At 40.9% G+C, this 22436-nt stretch overlaps 1 protein-coding gene across 5 annotated transcripts in view; it reads left to right on the top strand.

Moving 5' to 3' along the window:
• REEP2 (receptor accessory protein 2) overlaps positions 1–17356 on the top strand; it is a 57660-nt gene extending 40304 nt beyond the window's left edge. For 2 of the 5 annotated variants that reach the window (XR_011030471.1, XR_011030470.1), the window contains exon 9: positions 17217–17356. The gene's annotated coding sequence lies outside the window, so the exon portion shown is untranslated. Of the gene's footprint in view, positions 1–11369; positions 11773–17216 lie in introns of those variants that run through there. The other 3 variants (XR_011030468.1, XR_011030467.1, XR_011030469.1) reach the window with 2 other exon arrangements.
• Positions 17357–22436: the final 5080 nt, after the last annotated feature.

The following is a 22436-nucleotide window of genomic DNA, read 5'->3' as shown; positions in this document are numbered from 1 at the left end:
ATAGGTATAAATAGCAGAACAATGGCTTTTACTACCAAACACATAGCTTAGAATAACCTCTTTCAGAAGAAGGAATAAGCTTGAAGTGTTCCATAATAGACAGAAGCAAAGCTGCTCACAGTAATGTACTGTGCAGGGATCTAGTGACAGTCAAACCAATCACATGTTCTTAATGTAATATACTAGTAAATGTATAATTCTGACACACAGGCGCTGGAATGCCTTTGCCAGGGAGAGTTTCTAATACTGCTGCACTAAAGCCAATTATTTTAGTTCCTGTAAATCTGAAATGAGTTTTAACAGTGTGCCAAGTGGTTAACATTGTCCATTGCTGGTGTTGCAAGGTTTAGGTGAAGGACAGGGGGTAGCAATAGGGGTTGCAGAGGTTGCGACTGCGTTGGGGCCAGAAGGGCCCTCCCTCAACTACAGTATTAGCTCTCTATTGGTCCTGTGTTCATAATAATCACTTCTATAGATACATTGAATAGTGGTAATCATCCCCTTCTTGCACCTCTGACACTGTAGTTGCCATTGGCAGGTTTTGGTGCGCCGTATCAATTGTTATGTATAAATTGCTTGGGGCCCATTGTAAAACTTGCATCAGGGCCCACAGCTCCTTAGCTACGCCACTGGTGGAGGGACTTGCTGAGGAGGTAGAATATATGGATGGCCTGTGGAATGCTGATGTTTTAACATTTAATGGCTAACACTGAAAGGGAGAACCTGCCTGTTGTCAGAGAAGGATTAACATGAAATGGGGACCTAGGCAAGATACTGAACTTACCTCCTTGTGCTGGGTGCCTGGCTTCTTTAAGATGGAAAATGGAGGCCAGAAAATGTGTTAGGGCTGGTTCAGACGGACGCTTGCGGAGTGTTTACCGCCAGCGTTCGGGGCTTGGCGTTAAACGCTCCCATCCAAGCGAATGGGAGCTTTTGTACCAAGCTTTCACGCACGTTTACACGAACGCGGCGTTCGGGTCCCGATTTTCCCTGGCGTTCAAGGAGCCCCTGGAAGCTACATGTAGCTTCCAGGGGCGGTTAACCGCGACGGGTAATGTCCCCCTAGGGGAAGAAAAAACGCGAACGCAACGCGAACGCTACTGAAAGCCCAAATGCATTGCCACCGCGACGCCAACGAACGCGACACCAACGAACACGACGCCTCCAAACGTCCGTCTGAACCAGCCCTTAGATGGACCCCTCGACACCCAGCAGGCATTAGGCATCTGCCCAAGTTGCTTTGTGGATGATCCAGCTCGGCCTGTAGCAGATAAGTTATAATATGAGGGTCACCCGGAAAGTAACAACTGTTTCCAACTAATCAAAGAATCCTGTTTTATTTTTTATTGTAGGCACACTATCTTCTGATTCTTTCACATAATCATCTCATTTATTCAAGCATTTATTATATTTTACATGTATTTTATCTTTTTACAAGGCTCTGAATCCCTTTGTTTAGTAGCATTACACTCCTCATGTATGGGTAGGATGATTTGACGGGGGGGGGGGGGGGGGATTCATTTTAATGCTGCTGAACAAACAGCTGCAGTCAAGTGACAAGCTGTGCAGGGAGAGAAGAATTAACCTGACAGATGTCCGTTAAATTAATTACACAGAAAGAATACCTTACATGGTAGATGAAAGCATACTTTATGGGTAGGAGGAACTGATTTGGGGGGGGGGGGGGGGGGGGGGGTCATTCATGTTATTGCTGCTGAAAAAAAAACAGTTACCAGCATTTCAGCCATGCAACAAGTGGTGCAGGGAGGGAACGGGTTAACCAGACAGATGCAAGTTATTTACGCAAAAAAAATACCTTGTGCGGCAGATAAAGCAAAGGCTGTTACTTTTTGGATAATCCTCCTATATTGCTGTATCGAGCACCTTTATGACTCAATGGCAGAGATTAGTAAACATTCTCCTAACAAGCTCATTTTCACTAACTCAGGAGGGAAAAAAATCAAAGTAAGTGTTCAAATGCTACATTTGTGCGTGCCGAAAGAGCTTTCTGCAGCCAAAAGTCAATTTTGATCATATGATGTAAAGCAGCTGTGTTGGGGCATCAGATGTCAGCTCTAGAAGAGTGGCTGCTCTTGGTGTCTGAATTACATAATTTCCACTGTTAAAGCTGGGAGGGGGCTGGTGCAACCTTAATCTGTCAGACAAGGCTGCAGTCTGCAGCACAGGCAGTCAGTGGTGTAGGAAGAAGTTGGGGTCTTGGCTACAGACCAGGCATTTTACAAGTGATTTATTTGGCTTCAGCTAATCAATGTGCTTCCAAGCCTAGATAAACAAGTTCTGCCTACACATTGGAGATTTTAATTGGCTCAGTTTAATTCCCTTTTTCAGTCGCAGGATCTTTGAAAATTAGGGGAATTTTTACTCGCTGCTACTTGGTGATGCTCAAGCAAACCATAAAATGATAATTGATGAATGTCAGTGCTGATTGTGTTGGGAGAAATCCGATACCTCCAGGCTGGATTGTGAAATGTCTAATCTATCATACTTGCCATTTTTACATTCTCCCTATTTATGTAATGTAAATGGCTTGCACTGCTATAGTAGAAAGTCAGGTACAAGCACTTCCAAAGCAATGAACATGCATTGCTTCACAGTCCACTACTTCAAGTTCCATGAAGTGCAACCTTTTCTTGATTTTCAAAACCTGGATTTGAAAATCAAGAAAAGGTTGCACTTCATGGACTTGAAGTAGTGGACTGTGAGGCAGCGCATGTTTTTTTTTTAGAATTTTTATACTTTGATGTTATGTGACATTTAACTGTTGTGGCAGGCCCATAGTGTAATTAAGGTTGTAGCGACGATAAGCGGTGGAACGCACTAACCCCTCCCCCCCATTTTTTAAATGAACATGCATTAAAACTGCTGCAGCCAAGGTATCCTATTCCACAAATAGAATGGTCAGATAAGTGGTGGAACGCACTAACCCCTCCCCCCCATTTTTTAAATGAACATGCATTAAAACTGCTGCAGCCAAGGTATCCTATTCCACAAATAGAATGGTCAGATTTCCAGAGCAAGCCTCAGCACTGAGACTTTCTCTGGCTTGCACTGCTGCCAGTGAGGTCTCTAGATATGGTTGCGTCTTTCTTATTTCATATGTTGATGCATTGTTACATCATAACAAATAAGCCAAACAGAGAAGCATTTTATGATTGAGAAGATGGTAAAGTAAGTAAGGCATGTAAACATGCTTTGTGGGTTAGTCTACCTGTAAGTTGATTTGTGAGGACATGAGCAGGTATTTTTATGGAAGGAGGTTAAAGAAGAGCTCCATCTATCACCATATTAAGGCATGGGTGGAGGTGCTTGCAAGTGTAAGAGGCATATTCACACACACTAAAAAGCCTTCTTCAATATTTTTTTTCTGTGAAAATCCCTATGTTTAACATCACACATCCAAGCTGCTCAGACTCCCTGTTCTGGTCGCTGCACTTCCTCTTGAAGTTAGACACTTCTGTGGGTCATTGTTGCTGAGAAAGCATGGTGACCAGAAGAACATGAGAGCATGCCAGAGCAATGCTTGGCAGATCTGGTGTTGCAAAGGGATTTTTAAAAGATGAAGACAGGGAGTAGGCCTTCATGCAGGTGAGTGTGTCTTTCCTGCACCATGCCATCTTTACAATGAGTAGAGCTCATCTTTAATGGCTGGTTAGCTTAGCCTGTAGGAGAAAAGTGTCTACACTCAGAAAAGTCTGCAGCGAAAATAATTTTGAAGCTAAATGGCAGGCAATTGTATAATTTTACTCTTCAATTATGGATATTATCCGTACTATAAAATCTGGATCCCACAACTATAGTGGTTGTGGAAATCTGCTAATCAACAGCGTTCCTGGCAGGTTGGACACTGCTGGTTTCTGAAGCGCTGTTATATGCGTTAGGTAAAGTCTTAAGCTTAACACATACCATACAATCTTGGTTGTGCAGAGTTACCAAGTCTATGTAGTATAAGGGCCAACAGATTGAAAATACTTTGAAGGATTGATTGGATAAGCTCTTAAGGTGGCCGCTAATGGCACAATTTGCTGAACTATCGTTTACAAACAATTCTTCTTATGAATCATCGGAAATGATTGTTTAGAGCCACTAATGGACAATCTGATCAGATTGACAGGATCAATCAAAAAATTGGATACATTTAATTCATCAGATCGGATTGCTTAAAGAGATTTTTTCCATTATTGATCGTTCATACACGATCATTCAGCAAATTGTATCGTTGGTGGCCACCTTTAGACAACATACAGAAAATGTATATTGCGCTTTTCTCCTGGCTTACTCAAGCGCATGAGTTGCAGCCACTAAGACGCAATCTATAGGCAGTAGCAGTGTTAGTCTTGCCCAAGGCCTTCTTACTGAATAGGGTACTGGCTTACTGAACAGGAGGAGCCGAGATTCGAACCCAGGTCTCCTGTGTCAGAGGCAGAGCATTTAACCAATACACTATTCAGCCACCAAAAGTGGTGAGATTGAACAACCAAGATTGTATGGGGTGTGTTTAGCCTTGTACTTCCCAATATTTGCCTGTGGAGCACCTCTGAACTGTCCAGAAAGGTCCTCTCATTCAGGTGCCCTGCATCATGGAATGTTAGCTGTTCCTGCAATTTACATATAGATGGTGCCTTAAAGAGGAGATATTAATTAGCAGAACTTCAGAACCTGTCGAACCAAAGTTTTGCTGTAATATTTGTTTAACACAGTATTACAAATCAAGCAGATGTTATTGTATATAAAAAAAAGCATTAATATGCTTTTACCTCATACAACATGTCACCAAAACTGGACCATGAAGTGGGAGATCAAAGCTCAGCATATTTCTACAATAATTTTAGGGGCTAAGTTCTTGCTTTCCTCTCCCCCAAACAGCAGATAAAGAATAGGTGCATATGAAAGAAGAAGAACTCTAAAGTATATATTTCGAAAAGTAGATCTTATTGTCCTACCAGCCCTTGTGAATGGACAGTCTGGCTCAACTGCACACTCTTGAGAGCCTGGCTGTCCTCCCTGACTTTCCGGTGCTGCAGGAAGGAGGGTGAGTGGAAGTCTGATCCATTCCCCCACCAAGAATTTAATTGGGGGGAGGGGGAATTATGCCTCACAAAGTCTGAAGGAGAGGAAGTGCATATGCTGTGGTCTGCACAACACTCCTGTAGAAGTTGTATTCAGTGGTTTAGAAAAACAGCCATTTAGCTTTATTAAAGTTCACAGTTATTTACCATGTGAAGTGGGCAGGAGAGTAGATTTGTAAAGAATCTTGGTTTAAAGAGAATCTGAAGCCAATTTAAAACTTGTTTTTACCTGTTATTTAGGTTAAGGAATATGGCCAATGCTTAAACGCCGCATCCCCCCCCCCCCCCCCCGGCAAAACGAGGGTTTTATACCCCCTAAATCCTCAGGCCAAAAACCGGGGAGCGCTTCCTGCTAGAGGCAGAGCTTTCTGCTGTAGCTCTGGCTCTACTCACGGCAATCTTCACTGATCGCCGCCTCTTCCAGCCCCTCTCAGTCTTCTGTCACTGATAGGGGCTGGGAGGTATAAAACCCTTGTTCTGCTGTGGGAATGTGGCGTTTTAGCACTGGCCATATTCCTTAACCTAAATAACAGGTAAAAACAAGTTTTTAAATGGGCGTCAGACTCTCTTTAAGTTTGTCATTCTTTCCTGTGGTTCAGGACTGGTGAGGGCAGGCAAAGTAAAAGTGAGAATGAAACAGGCAGATAATACAACTACTGGGCCTAGTGATTAAAAATTGTGAACAACACGACTCAGTACAATTTTGCTTGTAACGTTTGCTTTGAAAGAGAGCTCTGTGGAAAGTCTTTATATACCAGTGCTTCTTACTATCAGCACACTTACGAAATGGCCAATGAAATGCAAATAATACCAGATTGCATGTAAATTGTATGCTGCTCGGAACTGAACCTTTTAGAATTATTGACATTTCATTGATCAGCTTTTCTGACAAGTCACATGCAACATGTAACAGGTAGTAAACAAATGATTGATTTGCAATAATTGGATTGGATTGGATGCTTCAGAACACAATTTTAAATAAGACGAGCCAAAAACCTTAGTGTGCTGTAATCTATAGTAACTCAGAACAGCTTTGGGAAGTAAACAGGAATAAAAGAAAAACTGACTTCTGATTGGTAACGGGGTCACAGCCTATTGCAGTTCTTTGCAGTTAAGTATTAGAAGATCAGTGTTGGCCTTTTTCAGCTCTGTAATGTAAAATCAGTTTTGTACTGGCCAGACAGTTTGAGTTCCTATTCAATGTACTGCTTGTGAAAACCCGTATCACATATACAATAAATGCTAATCACTAAATAATCAATATGCTGCTAACAGAAATCATCCCTCAAGATGTTATATAAAAGTAGACAGAGCTTAGCTTGAAGTAGGAAGTGATGAATCTTTACTCCATCAGCAAGTATCCACCATCAGATGTCCAAACCTCATATTATACATTTGCTCGTTATAAAATTGTTTACAGTTTCTCAAATTATAAAGGTGAGAACGGCAGGTCATTTGGGTGCAGGGATAGGCAGGGGTCTAATAGACGCCTGTGTTAAAGGGGAACTGAAGTAAGAGGTATACGGAGGCTGCCATATTTATTTCCTTTTAATCAACACCAGTTGCCTGGCAGCCCTGCTGGTCTATTTGGCTGCAGTAGTATCTGAATAACACCAGAAACAAGCATGCAGCTAGTCTTGTCAGATCTGACTTTAAAGTCTAAAACACCTGATCTGCTGCATGCATGTTCAGGGGCTATGGCTAATAGTATTAGAGGCAGAGGATCAGCAGGGCTGACAGGCAACTGGTATTGCTTAAAAGGAAATAAACATGGCAGCCTCCATATACCTCTCTCTTCAGTTCCCCTATATATCTGCACTCAGGCACCTAAACAGCAAACTGGGCGCCCAATGTAGATAGTAGCTGACCAGCTACTACATAGGAATTAATGGTTGCAGACAGTCGTAGACAATTGGCTACAATTAGCAGTCGTTTAGTTGCTGGGATTAGGAGGTTCGTTTTAAGCATGTACAGGAAGGGTTAAGGCAAAGTGTTCTTTTAAGGCACGTGGGGGGGAGGGGGGGTAGGAATAAGGTGGGTGAGGTTCATTTTAGGCAACTGCGGGGCTGGTAGGGTTAGGTAGGATGGGGGAAGTGGAAATGGGCGCCAGGTAGTGCATAGTAAAATATGGGTAATCTGAGTGACAAATGTTTTGTACTAGTGCTACCACCTGGTGCCCAATTCACAAAACTTCTTGTAAATGACTTATTTATCACCTAATTAATAAAAGTAACCTTTCAGCACATTTACAAGCAAAATAATCACTCAAAGTAAGTTGTTCCTGACTTACTTTCAATATTACTTTTCTTACCTTAATTGTATTATATTTTTGCTCTTTGGGAGCTCAAAAATGTACCATAGATAAGGTGAAAAATCTTTGTGAATCATGCCCAATGTGTTACCTTACTAACATAATATATTACCTTTTGCTGGTGGACTCCCAGAGATGGAGTGGGGTTTTTCACGTGATGCTTTTATATGGAAAGCTGGAGCTCTGATCTTATAAAGACCTGTGAAACCATCACCTGATGGGAAATAGGGATGTGGTCTCCATGTGTGGCTAGATACTGGGCCTTATTTCTCTTAGTCATATACATTTTTGCTGCAGGGTACTCACCACCTGCTGTGACTAACCTGTCCCAGAATTTCTGTGACCACCCGCTACCTGGTCCTGTGACACCTTCATATATCAAGCGACATGTCACTCATAAAGATTTGAATGAAATGTATTTCTGAGCCACTAACCTGTACAAAACTACCATAAAGCCTTGAACAGACACTCCACTTTTGGCAGTGATCATTTGCATAATTTTAGTTAGTTGACAGCCCGCTAGTAAACCGTGCCAGCTCATGCAGTTCACATTGGCTGGATTGCCTGTACCGTGCTGTGGAGAGGGGAGGAGAATCGAGAGGCTCCCCACAAAGCCAGACACAAAGCAATCAGGTGAAAACATGTAGCCCAGCCAATAGCTTGATGGATGAGTGATACCTGCCTGGGCATTAAAGGGAACCTGAAGTGAGAGGGAAATGGAGGCTGTCATATTTTTTTTTTCCTTTTAGACAATACCGGTTGCCTGGCAATTCTGCTGATCTCTTTGGCTGCAATATTGTCTGAATCGCACACCTGTAACAAGCATGTAGCTAATCTTGTCAGATTTTTGTCATAAACCTCTGATCTGCATGCTTGTTCAGGGTCTATGGCTAAGAGTAATAGAGACAGGATAAGCAGGACTGCCAGGCAACTGGTATTGTTTAAAAGGAAATACAATTGCTAGCCTCCAAATGCCTCTCAGTGCAATTTTCTTTTAAACCGGTGGCTCAACGGTTCGTTTCAGCCACCAAAGGTAAAAAATGTGATTTATTTTTCTATAATCTCCATATAGTAAAGTAGGTCTACACTGTGAATATCTGCTGTAATTGTGCAAGACACATAAAATAGATCATCTGCACAAATAATCACTACTTGCTGATCATCTTTGTCATTTGTGACCGCGCTGTGCTCGTGTATCTGCTCTGCATGGGGGGTGGTGAACCTGCATTAGCTGTAATTTTGGTAATAATGGGAGATTAGTACACTGTTTAAACTAATCTGTGCTGGATAAGGATAAGAGCTAATAACAGTTTAGGTCACTACTGATCATAGGTTTGATTTGCACTTTTTATTGTATTTATGAATTAAATTACTTTGTACATATTTACTGTAAATGTTTTAATAGCGGTTTTATCTTTAATTGTTATAGGGTTTTGGGTTGTTAATGCACAGACCACGGGTCATTACATATTACATATACTTTATGTTGGAACAATCAGTAGAAGAAATGTTTTTATTTTTTCTAAATTTGCCAAGAACAATTCAGTTAACAAACATAATCACAGTGCATTCCTTACAGTGCTGGGTGCAGTTACACACTTGTATTACATTTGTTTTTGTTTTAGTTCTAGACAGTTAAAATATGATTTGCTATGATCTGCATCAAGTGTACTGTCACTCTGTCAGGGAGTGTTCACCTACTGCGCAGTATTGCATGCTATCTTTACTGGAATCTGTCAGCCCACCCAACAGTTAGGGTAGGAACACACTAGGCAGAATTGCATATGCGTTTTTCATAGCACATAGTGGAAAACACATATGCGATTCTGCCTAGTGTGTTCCTACCCTGATACTTCAGGTGTGGTGTGGTAAATTAAGACACCTTGGGCCATATGCAATTCACTTTTTTCTCCTGAGTTTTCACCTAGGAGATACATTTTCATCTTCAATTTAAAAACACTTTTTAGCACTTTGCAATGGAAAAAGTACCAAAAAGTAGGTGGAAAGGTATTGTCAAAATTATTTTGAGTATTTGTTTGCTTGCTAGGGCTTTAAAAGGCAGCCCGCCGCTAGCCTACCGATCAGTGAATGGGAATATAATTCCCATTCACCGATCTAACTTCCCCGCAGAAATACAGACGCTTTCTCTCCAGAGAGCGCGGTATTTCTGCCCCCAGGAAACTTCTCTCAAGCATTTTAGTTCCTGGATGCGAGATTGTTCGCATCCAGGACTTTTTTCACTGTGGCCATCTTGTGGCCAAATAGTAAACTGCACCCACATACATTTTTAATAAAAAAAATATATTATTTTGCATTTAAAATTAGCAGTTTCCCTCCCACACCAAAAATTACCCACATACACTTTTTTTTATAAAAAAAAAAAAGATACAATAAAAAACAAAACAAAAACAACATAAATAGTTACCCAAGGGTCTGAACTTTTTAAATATGCATGTCAAGAGAATATGTTATTATATTATTTAAAATTATAAGCTTATAAATAGTGATGGACGCAAATTGAAAAAATGCACCTTTATTTCTAAATGAAATATCGGCACCATAAATTGTGATAGGGACATCGTTTAAACGGTGTAATAACCGGGACAGATGGGTAAATAAAATACATGAGTTTTAATTACGGTAGCGTATATTAATTTCCAACTATAATGGCCAAAAACTGAGAAATAATGAATTTTTTTCATTTCTTTCTTAATCTTCCTGTTAAAATAGATTTAGAAAAAAATAATTCTTAGCAAAATGTATCACCCAAAGACAGCCTAATTAGTGGCGGAAAAAACAAGATCTAGATCAATTCATTGTGATAAGTAGCAATAAAGTTATAGGCGAATGAATGGGAGGTGAACGTTGCTCGGATGCATGAGATTTTCGGACTGGGGTGCTGAACCGGTTATTTTCAAGTTGTGAAAATATGGCCCGTATGCAATTAACTTTTTCTCCTGAAATTTCTCCTAGGAGATACTTTTTCATCTTCGATTTAGAATAATTTTTCAGCACTTTGCAATAGAAAAAGTACCTAAAAGTAGGTGAAAAAGTAGTATTACAATTATTTTGAGTATTTTTGTTTTTTGCTTCCTGTCGACTTAAAAGGCATTTTATTGACAAGTTTGAAAATATCACCAAGGAGAAAGCTCAGAAGAAAAAGTGAATTGCAAATGGGCCCCGCTAGCTTACGTTTTCTCAAATGACAAGCCCTGCCTGTCATAAATTCTTTTTCTGCACACTTTGGAAATTGAAGTGTTATTGCCCACTTTTGTATAGTCCAACTATTCCTGCTGCAATATGAATACATCACAGGGAGTGAGACTCCGGTTTAAAGCTGCAATGGAAGTGAAACTTACACAAATTCCAGAGTCCCTTGAGGATATAAGAAATCATACCTGTTACCCAGAGACGGATTAAGATGTAATCGGGCCCTAGGCAAGTTAGTAAATATTTGGGACCCCCTTGTGGTTCTTTTTAGCTGGCTGAATTGGAGAGAGGTCAGAGAAGGTGGCTGGCGGGCTCCTTGTCCACCACTAGGCCCCAGGCACCTGCCTAGGTTGCCTGGTGAATCATCCTGCTCTGCGGTTACTGCAACACCGATGGCCAAACTCTTCTGTTCCGTTTAATAGTAGCAGTTCCCACCAGTGCAGGTTGGTGTCACACACTGTTGCAGATTGGCCACTGGACTCTCACACTGATATCCACAGTCCACGTGCAAATAAGGCACCCCTGAAACTCCCTGGCAGCCAGCTTGGGTCCTGTTAGAGGGCAGACCTTCAGATCACTGTACCTTTATGTTCTCAGATTCAGCCCCTTATTTTGTGACAGATTTAGTTTATTACAATCGGCATCCCATGTTAAATACTGGAATTTTTTTCACATTTTCTGTGTTGTTTTAAATGCTTGAAAATAAACTGCACTAGAAGTTATGCCAATTTCAGATTGTATATTTTTGTTTGTTATTTCAGGATTTTATTATAGCACTTAAAGTATTAACCTTTGTGGCTCACAGAAGCATCACAGTGAATGTTTTATCTCCAGCACCAACAACACCACGATTGCAGTATTTCCCTTGGTTATGTTTGCACTGATGGTACATATGCTTCCCATAAGGTAATTTAGTAGGGTGGTTTATAGTGGAGCTTAGAATGAGGATACTGGAAATATGGCTGCTCTGCAGCCTCTGATGTGCTATAGATCTCAAAATCTCTTGCTGCACTGATGTTACTGTGAAAATGATACTTTGTGATTCCAATAATATCTTTGTAGAAAAAATACTTTGAAAAAGTGCTCATACAGAATGCATACATGAATGAATAAATGATCATTTAAAATAAAAATGAAGAATGTAACAATAAACCATGGAATTACCCTGCTGTTTTGGCATCTTTTTCTTATTTTGATTAAATTATAGTCGGCAAGAATAAGCATTTGCCAGAATTTAGATTTGCTCTCCTTTCCCTAGTATATATGGGCATTTATGTTGCATAACATGTTTGTGTGTGTAAATTACATTTTATTTACATTTGAGTAGGCATTTCTTTTGCTTTTGAATAGTGGTCAAATCCACCTATTGAATTCAATAGAATCAGCAGAGCTCTTGAAATGCATGATTACAGGACATGGGATTGTATTCACTGAATCTTGGTAAAATTTACTTATGCGCAAATGTTACCAGGCATTACACAAACTGCGTAAGGCATGTCACTGCTACAGATGTCTCGGTCTTCTTTTGCCCTCTTTCTAGCACTCAAACCCCAACATGGTAGGAACTTGAAGACCGCACTGTGACTCTAAATATCATATGGTGTATTGACCACTGCTTTAAATCAGCGTGTGGTAATGCATCTGACACTTTTATGCAGCACTGCATCATACTGTAGTTTTATGAAAATAATTAATCTGAAAGCGGAGAACCACTTTAAGTTTATTTCTATGTAAAAAAAAAAAGTTGCATCAGTGCAAAGGTAAGTGATTGTAGCCCAGATTCATGAAAATATAGGACAATCATCTTGATACATGAAACAGCGGTGAAATTGCTCTGCGCAGGCAGCACCGCTCATTGGACTAGTACTAATGGCAGAGGAGAAGTGTGCCAAGTGCCATACCCGATTTGCTAACAGGATGAGGTGCACTGCTCCCCTGCCATTAGTTCCAGTAGTTTTTCCGTGTGCAATCTGCGTAAGGCTATTTTAACAATGCTTTGTGCATCAGGCCCAATAACATTACAAATGTATTCATCGAAGTTTAAAGTGTACTTGTAACAGGGATATGGGGGCTGGCATACCAGTTGCCTGGCAACCTGCTGGTCTTTTCTGACTTCAGTGGTGTCTGAAATAAACGTGTCCAATGTAGTCAGACTACCGTCACTGTCACAGCACTTAATCTGAATACTACACATTGTAATCTACCATTTAAAGCTTTCCACTCGGAGTTCTTTCCTGAAGGAAGTCATTTCTGCTCTGAGGTTTTTTTTTGAGAACATGCGCTCTCCCTCTTACACTCTCTCCCATTTTAACATGGAACGTAACACCGTAACATGGTATATCTTATTTTAAAGAACACATTATAACATTTAATTTGATACCGTATTTGGACAGTTTGGCATCTTCTATTGGCTGGTACTGGTAGCAGAGGAGAAAGCCAAGGTATGGTAAATTGAAAAACCGTTTCCTGGGTGTAATCCGGGCCTGCGTGAGCAAGTTTCGCAATAATAGGTGGTTTTATTCCCGCCGGTCTTACTGTCCCTACACACAATGCAATAGTTGATATTTCGATTGGGCAGATTAGCAAAAAAATACTGGCTACTATTTACACCCTCCCCCAGTCCATCCCATTGGATGCCATTCATTCTGTTAACAAGTTTGCAGGCAATCTGCAAGAAAATTTTTTTTAATCTGCAATGATTTTTTATTTTTTTTTGCAGAATGGAATCTGCAAAACTGAATCTGCAGCTATTTATTTAAAAAAATAAATAAAAGAAACGGAAGTGATATTTAAATCTAAATGTCACTTCCTTATTCCGCTGATGGGGGTCATCAGGTATGGGGCTGGGGGGCACTACCAGTGTGGGCTTGTACTATTACATGCCCACAAATCGGCGCACACAGATCGGTAGTTTGCGGCGGTCCTGATATAAGGACCTTTTATTGTTGTATGCTCCTATGTTTTATTGCCTGAGGAAGCAGGTTTAAGCCTGTGAAACGAGTTGTAGCCCCCTTTGGAGTATGCCTTCACTTACCACATCCATGTAGTATGAGGGCCAACAGAGTTTGAAAACTAGGAGTAGATTCTGTAGGTAAACCCTCATTCCACAGGGAGGTGGTAAAATTGGTCAATGATTGGCCAATTATAATTGAAAGTGTGCACAGATTTCACTGTGTCAGAAACATCCCCATACAGAGTGTCATTCTGGAGATATGGTCACTTGCTGATAAACTGAATGAAAGGGCTGACACACAAATCACTTTGTTACCTGATCATTTTAAATACGCTAAAGCATGGTACACACTTACAATTATGATTGGCCAATCACTGACCAATTTTACCACCTCTATGTAGAGAGAGGGTTTACCTACACAATCTGCTTATAATATTCAATATGCTTTGTCTCTCATATACATGGAGGTGGGAAAATTGATCAATGATTGGCCAATCATAATTGAAAGTGTGTACCAGGCTTTATTTACCTTTACCTAACTTTGACTAAACGTGCTTGCATATAATTAAGGCTATGAGAATATGGCAAGAAGAAAACATGAATCCCTTGTACCTGGCAGTAGTTTATAACAATATATCAAATTTCAATCTGAATTTACAGCACTGTGTGCAAAAAATGCAATTGTTGATGTGAGTGTGCCTAATAAATGAACTGCTTGAAACTGCTAGAACTCTGTCTGGTGGACTGCTTTAACGGCCTCTTATTGCTGAGCACCAACTTCATAATGCATTTATATTTGCTCTACCATTGCTCTCCCCATGTATACAGAGATGTTTATGCTTTGTAATATGCAGGCTCCCTCCTAACATCTTATAAGCAGTGGCGTAGCTAAGGAGCTGTGGGGCCCTGATGCAAGTTTTACAATGGGGCCCCCCAAGCACTCTATACATAACAATTGATACGGTTCACCAGAACCTGCGAATGGCAACTACAGTGTCAGAGGTGCAAGAAGGGGATGGGGAGCAGTTTGTTAATGATTACCACTATTCAAAGTATCTATAGAAGTGATTATTATGAGCACAGCACCAATAGAGAGCTAATACTGTAGTTGAGGGAAGATCCTTCGGGGCCCCTGTGGCCCAAGGGCCCCGATGTGGTCGCAACCTCTGCAACCCCTATTGCTACGCCCCTGCTTATAAGCTTTCACAAGCTGCTCAGAGTAGATGTTTTATGCTATGAAATTTGAAAAAATAATGTTGTACGTTGTTTATAGCCCTCAGACTGTAATAGAGGTTTAGGAAGCAGTTTGTTGTAGAAAGGTTTACTTTGGAAAGTTCAGTCACACTTTTTTAAACTGTATGCTTGCAGCAGTCTGTCTATTTCAGCACCATGGACAGGGACACATTGCAATCGCTCTACACTGCATGTAGGCTTATCTATAAAGTTGGCAACCAGCGGGTCACCAAAAATGTTTTTGCACAATTTGTTGATTGACATATTTATAACAGTGCTGATCAGCTGCACCCTAATCCCTCTTCTTTATAAATAGACCCCATAACTGTTTTTGTAGTTATTACACCTTCCATAACAAAGAGTTTGTGACATTTCACATGAATTTGAGAGTACCCTAGGTGTGCCATCACTTGACTGCCTGGTGCTTTGTGTATTGTGGGTATATTGTGGGAAACCATCCAGTAAAAATCCATAGCTTATAGTTCCTGTATCTGTGTCTGTCAGCATGTAACTAGAACCAAAGCCCATATGCAATTAACTTTTTCTCCCAAGTTTTCAGATACTTTTAAACATGTTAATAAAATGTCCTTTAAACCACCAGCATGCAAGAACATACTTAAAATAGTTTTGATAGAACTTTTCTACCTACTTTTTGGCAGGGCCGAGGCAGAGGCTGGAGAAGCTCCAGCCTCAGGCCGCAGTGTGGGAGGGGGCGCACAATTCATTCAGCTGTCATTCCCAATTGTGTTTGAAGCAGAAAGAAATAAGAAAAGGGGATACATAGCAGTGACTGCAAGCCAGATAACTAGAGATTAAGGTGTTGGGGAGGTTGGGGGCCCTGGGGCACCTATTAGTCTAATAGCAATCAGTGTGTGAAGGCTGGGGTGGGAGGAATGGAGGGGCGCACTTTGGTGTCTCAGCCTTGGGTGCTGGAGGACCTTGTCCCGCCTCTGCTTTTCGGTACCTTTCAATGGTACACTGCTGAAAAGTGATTCTAAATAGAAGATGAAAAATTATCTCCTAGGAAAAAACTCAGGAGAAAAAGTTAATTGCATATGGGCCGAAATGTTTTTAGATGTCAGATGAACAAACTATTAGGCCTATATAAAATAATCCACTCCTTCCCAGCTACACATCACTAGCAAGAAAACACCCAGATGCGCTAAGCATTATTGTGAATAGTGTACATACATCATAGGTTGCTCTGTTACTGTTGAGTATTGGAAAATGGCAGACTAACATTATCCTATTGCTAGTGACACTGAAGGCTATAATGTACATCCCTCTAGCAACAGTGTGTGACTCAATCCTCACAGGGGCCATACACAGTTCAACCAAATCAATTTTACTATTCTTTTCTCAATAAAAATGATGGATTGTTTAGAAATATTTTTAAAAAATATATTTTTCATTGAGAATAAAGATACTTTTTTTTTTTTTTTCCTAAATATCAGATGTGCTGGAAAAGTCAGATAAAAAATGGAAAAAAAAAGTTTTTTTTTTTATCATTTTCCAATTTTCAATTTTATTTCAAACATCAATTGATTATTCGACCAAGCGTAAGAATTTTTCTGGTCAAAAAAACTAAGAAAAGATTAAAAGAAACCTGAGACTATCAGGAAAAAAATGTACAGTCATATGACTGAAGCTTAAAGGTAGTCATAAAGGGAAAAAAAATGTATACATACCTTGGGCTTCCTCCAGTCCCCTTCAAGCTGATTGGTCTCTCCCTGTCCTCCTGGGCCGCCTACATTTTCTGCAAGCCAGGGGGTACTACACATGCCACGCACGCCCCAACTGCGCTCCCATTCCTGACCAAGGGAGCGCGACTGGAGTCAACTGGCGGACATACCTGGCCATTCAGTGGAGGATCGAGGTGGCCTGCGAAGACGGCAAGGGATTGATCAGCCTGAAGGGGGCTGGAGGAAACCCCAGGTATGTATGGTATACATTTTTTTCCCTTTATGACCACCTTTAGGCTTCAGTCATATATGCTAAGGCACATCAAGCTGTATCATAGCATGGTGCATTGCCCCACATGCTTCTTCACTGAGTGATAAAGGCTTACTTCAGTTTCATCAAATGCTGCTGTCCATTACATTATCGAAAATGCTATTTCCAGGACTTGTGTCAGTGTTTCAGTATCCTGTGTTGCACTACATTGGTGTGAATGAGCACTTCTGAAATGAATAGTCTGCTGTTAGTGTTTTTGGGACTGATGTAGGATGTAGTGCATACATTTTTGCGAGACCGAAGTGCGGCAGTCTTTGGACTTTGTGACTCTTGAATTCTCAGCCACAGGGTTTCAATCTTCATATGTCAAACTTCCTACCAAACTGACTAGTTTATGATGTTACTGATGAAACTTTATTAAACTAAAGTGGTGGTCATAATTACCATGAGTTTTAATGTGGAATTTTAGATGAAGAAGACAGGGACCCCATGGATGAGTTTTCAGTGACGTCCCAAAAACCAGAGCGGGCTAATCCTCCAGAGAAGTCTCTTCAGGCCACATAATAAAGGAGGAAGATGATCAGCGCTTTCTCGGTGATACAGATAGACAGTGACACACATTAAAAAAAACTTATTTTAAAGCCGATGTCTTTTTAGTTTTATTTTAATTAGACATGTACAACTTTCAGTAGACATTTTATTACTTTTACTACTATAGTAAATAAGTATGTAGTTTGGAGACTTAACTGAGTTGCGGACTGTAAAGGGCTGACAGCAACGCAACTGGGGGGACCAGAAGAACACTGAAGGAGTAGTTGGACTACATGGGGCTGGGACAAGGTATGTAAAAATCTTTTTATCGTCTCAGGTACACTTTAATTCACACAATGGTGAAACAAGCCAGAGTGAGTAGCAATTTTTTTTACCAATATTTTACTATCCCCAAACCTCAAAAGTAGAATACTGTATTGGTTTGTAACCCTTTCCATCTACATCTAACACTTACCTCCACCACTTACTCTTAAAGGGCTTCTTAACTAAAAAGAATGATGCCCATTTACTTACCTGGGGCTTCTTCCAGTGCCCTGTAGTTCTCCTGCTCCTTTGCCGTGATTCCATGTTTTGCTGTTTCTCTGCTACCCCCCTCCATTAACCGGCCATTGCGCACGTGCAGCAGCACTTTTTGCTTACTGTAGAAGCGCAGAGCACTCCCGGACACAGGAGTGTGTTGGAGGAGGTGCATGGCACGGGCCGTGCATCCAGCGTTTGGAGGGTGACACCAGAGGACCCGAGCAGCACAGGATAATGGTGAGGGACCAAGAAGACGTTAGGGGCTGAAAGAAGCCCCAGGTAAGTAAGTGGGCAACATCTTTTTCAGTTATGCTGGATACACACCATAAGTTTTTCCTAACGATAGATGGATTCGATAGATAATTTCCGACATGTCCGATATTCCTTCCGATCGATTCTGCGCTCGATTTTTCATAGAAGTGAATAGAAAAGAAAAACGAGTGGAAGATAAGAGAATCGAGCATAGAATCACTTGGAAAAACGATCGGGTGGAAAATCGAGCAGGAAAAACGTATAGTGTGTACCCAGCATTAAAGGTCCCTTTAACACTAACCTTCCCCCTATATAAGCCTAACTCTAACCCCCCACTATGAAAGCTGGAAGCCCAAGACTTTGCAAGTGATTACAGTGGCTGTAAAGCTGCTAATTATGGCTACAGTGATACACTCTTGCACCTAAATTACTCACCTCGTGCCACTATCACCGCTAATTGCATTGCGGCTTATAGCTGTGCCCAAATTACCAGGTGTAGCATGCGCCCATTTTACCTGTTCCGCTTGTATAGCATTTGTAAAATATAATTTCTATCCACTAGATGGCAGAAGAAGTCTAGTTCAGTTATCTTGGCTGAGTGGTTTGTTATAATAATGAATGTCAAACCAGCTTTCACCCTAACATACCCACTCACTTTGGTAAAATTTCCTGCGATAAATTAGCACATGGTGCCCCCCATCCTCCATCACTTACCAAGAGACTTATTTAGTGAATATCTGTATTTGTTATAAAAATCAGATAACTACTTTTTAGTCAGAACTCCCAATCCTATCACTGTGGATGGTATGCAGCGTGAGACCACACAGGGCTGCAATTTTCATCCCAATCTTCTCCATCCCATCACGCAACCACCTACCCTACACAAGCATCCCCCAAACCTATCTAAAAATAATTACACCAGCTTAATAGATAAAACATTTCTGCTGCCTTTTATTAAGGATTAAATATATAGATCAAACCATTACATAACACATACCATCAATGTATAACGCCAAACATCATTATTATTATTATTTTTCATTCATATAGCACCAGCATCTACTGTGGTGCTGTACAATAGCATAACAATAGAAAGTATACAATACAACACTTAATACAAGACAAGAGGGTATAACAGCTCATACAGTGAACAAATTAACTATGTTTTTACAAAAGGTTGGGGTATGTACTTCCATTACACAGCATTGTGAGACAAAAGGGAAGAGAGCCCTGGCCAAAAGGCCTTACAGTCTAAACATTTAAGGTATAGGACAGTAGGTAAAGGGAAGCTGTGTATTGGGGTGGTAGAAATGGTGGTCAATGGGCAGTGCCCTAGGTAGGAGAGTATGCTTGCCTGAAGAGGTGAGTTTTCAGATTGCGGCTAAAAATAGTAAGTGTGGGTGGGTGGCGGATGTGTTGAGGGAGAGTATTCCAGAGGAGGGGAGAGGATCGAGAGAAGTCTTGCAAGCGGGAGTGGGAAGAGGTAATCAGATAAGAAGACAGAAGGATATCGTTAGTAGAGTGGAGATTGCGTGTAGGATGGTATCTGGAAATACGTTGATTTAGATAGGAAGGAGCTATGTTGTGTAGAGCTTTGTAGGCTAGAGTAAGAATTTTAAATTGTATCCTTTGTGTAGCTGGCAGCCAGTGAAGGGACTGGCAGAGGGGAATTGGGCTGGAGAAGCGGGAGAAGAGGTAAATAAGTCATGCAGCAGAGTTCATGATAGACTGTAGTGGAGCTAAACGGTTGGCAGGGAGGCCGCAGAGCAGAGTTACAATAGTGTATTCGGAAAATAATCAGGGCATGCACCAGAAGTTTGGTTGTGTCCTGTGTTAGAAAAGGGCAGATGCGGGAGATGTTTTTTAGGTGGAGGCGACAAGAGGAGGATAGTTTGTCAATGTGTGGTTTGAATGTGAGACTTGAGTCGAAAATTACACCTAGACAGCGAGCCTGGGGGACAGGTGTTATGGAGGTGCCATCAACAGAAATAGTGATGTCTGGCAGGGGCATTGAGTTGGTGAGGTAGACTCCAAACATCAAAAGAATAGGTAGTTTAACAACTATCCATCTTGGTCAGTGCATACAAACAATATTCAGAAGTGATCAGTAGGAGCAGAAGAGTGTAGTGGGAGCAGTACACTGACAGAAATGTGCAGTGGGAGCAGTACACTGACAAAAGTGTGCAGTGGGTGCAGTATAGTGACAGAAAAGTGCAGTGGGGAGCAACACACGGACAGAAGTATGAAGTGGAAGCAGCACACGGACAGAAGAGTGCAGTGAAAGCAGTATACTGACAGAGTGCAGTGAGAGCAGTATACTTACAGAAGAGTGCAGTGAAAGCAGTATACTGACAGAAGTAGGCAGTGGGAGCTGTACACTGACAGAAGTGTGCAGTGGGAGCAGTATACTGACAAAAGAGTGCAGTGAAAGCAGTATACTGACAGAAGTGTGCAGTGGGAGTAGTACACTGACAGAAGTGTGCAGTGGACAGCAGTGAAGGGACAATGCTTCACTTCAATAAATTGCTACTTCCTAATATACAAAACCTGGACGTAATTAACTCAGCACAGATATCAAGCTCAAAGCTTTTTTTTCACATGTTGACTTTAAGAATCTCTAAACCAACCTACTGAAAATTCCTCATTATGGAGTCTATCTTCTATATAATAAATGTAATTGTGACTAAATATGCTGCTGAATGTACGATGCTTGTGTGTCAAATACTTCTAATTTTATATGATAGACAAATCTTGACTGTGGTTGCCATAGTAACTGTCTAGGTTCATCTTTCTTTTAAGTTTCATGCGTACGAACACATATAGGATGTGGCTATTTCTGCCACAAGTTTGATGGAGTGCTATACTGTGGGCTTATGCTGTAATGTTTAATAGATTAAAAGATAATTTTCGTTGACATATTTTACAAACAGCAATACATTAATACCACTTTAAGCTAAGTGTAAATTACCATAGAACATGCTACTTCTTTATTGTCAGGGTGAATGTTGTTTAAGGGAAATCTATTCACACATGAAGTAAAAAGAACTGTGCTTCATTAGGAGCAGTTGCTGGATTTACCCTTCTGAAGTAGCTGCTGTCAGACATCCTATCACCTCCCCATCAAGGCTTAGCAAATCCTGCTTTGCGGAACTTGAAGGATGCGTTGAAGAAGAGATGGGTTGATGGGTAATAATAATCACGACTCATTTATAGGCCAAGGGATGAAGGTTAGGTAGCGTGCTTTTTACTATCCAAGGACTTGGGCAGTACTCTGATTATGTAAAATAATAAATTCACCCGATAAATACTGATGGTCCTCTTCTACCACTAAACAGCTCTGATGCATCAAGGCCACAATACTTTTCAAGGAATTCTGTGGTATCTGGCACCAGCATTTTTAGTGCTGTGAATTGGGATTTGGGACCTTCATGGATTGGACTTTTTAACATGTCTTACAGCAGCTCAATTGTATTGACATCTAGCGAATTCGGAAGCATAAAAAAAAATATAGATTCATGAGACCAGATCAGTAAGGATGAGCAGGTGAAACCAAACATTGACCCTCCTTAAATACTTTCTCATAATTGGATTCACCTGTGTATATGTAGGTCAGGGGTCAGTGAGCTTACCAAGCCAATTTGAGTTTCAATAATTAGTTCTAAAGATTCTGGAATCAATAAAATGACAATAGTGCCCAAATTTATGCACCTGCCTAATTTTATTTAAACAATTATTGCACACTTTCTGTAAATACAATAAACCTTATTTCACTTCTCAAGTATCACAGTGTGTGTCTCCTATATGAGATTTAACTGGCATTTTTTTTTATCATAACAACCAACGATTTATACAGGAAAATCATGACGGTTAACAAGGTTGCCCAAACTTTTGCATCCCACTGTATGTGGAGTATAGTACTACTGTGTAACTTAAAGGGGCACTATGGTTAAATTCTTTGTTTTTTAGTCACTGTAATATTTGTAGGTGTATGTAGAGCATAGTTACATGTAGTTACATGTAATGAGGCAGGTGACATTTTTTTTTACACCGACATACTGCTTGTTTACCTTTAGAGTCACGTCGGCAGATTTAGCTTACCGACGCGACTCAGAGCAATCCATCTAGTTGTAGGAGGCAGCTGTCCCTGTCGTTACTGGTTACCCCTCTGTGCTGCGCTGTTTGGATTGTCCCTAATCTCAACTGCACAATCGTGCAGTTACAGAAATCCCCCATCCGTGGTAAAGAGCAGAATTTAATCTGCTGCGCAGACTGGAGTACATCATCCCTCCTCGGTGGGACGCAACTGCCGTGTGAGGAGGAGCGCAGCATCACTGATGACGCTGCGCAGCAAGGACCCCTGAAATAT

Source organism: Hyperolius riggenbachi, chromosome 3 (assembly GCF_040937935.1).
Source record: "Hyperolius riggenbachi isolate aHypRig1 chromosome 3, aHypRig1.pri, whole genome shotgun sequence".
In the NCBI taxonomy this organism is placed as follows: Eukaryota; Metazoa; Chordata; class Amphibia; order Anura; family Hyperoliidae; genus Hyperolius; species Hyperolius riggenbachi.
Note: the sequence above shows the minus strand (reverse complement) of the source record. Positions and strands in the feature narration are given on the sequence as shown.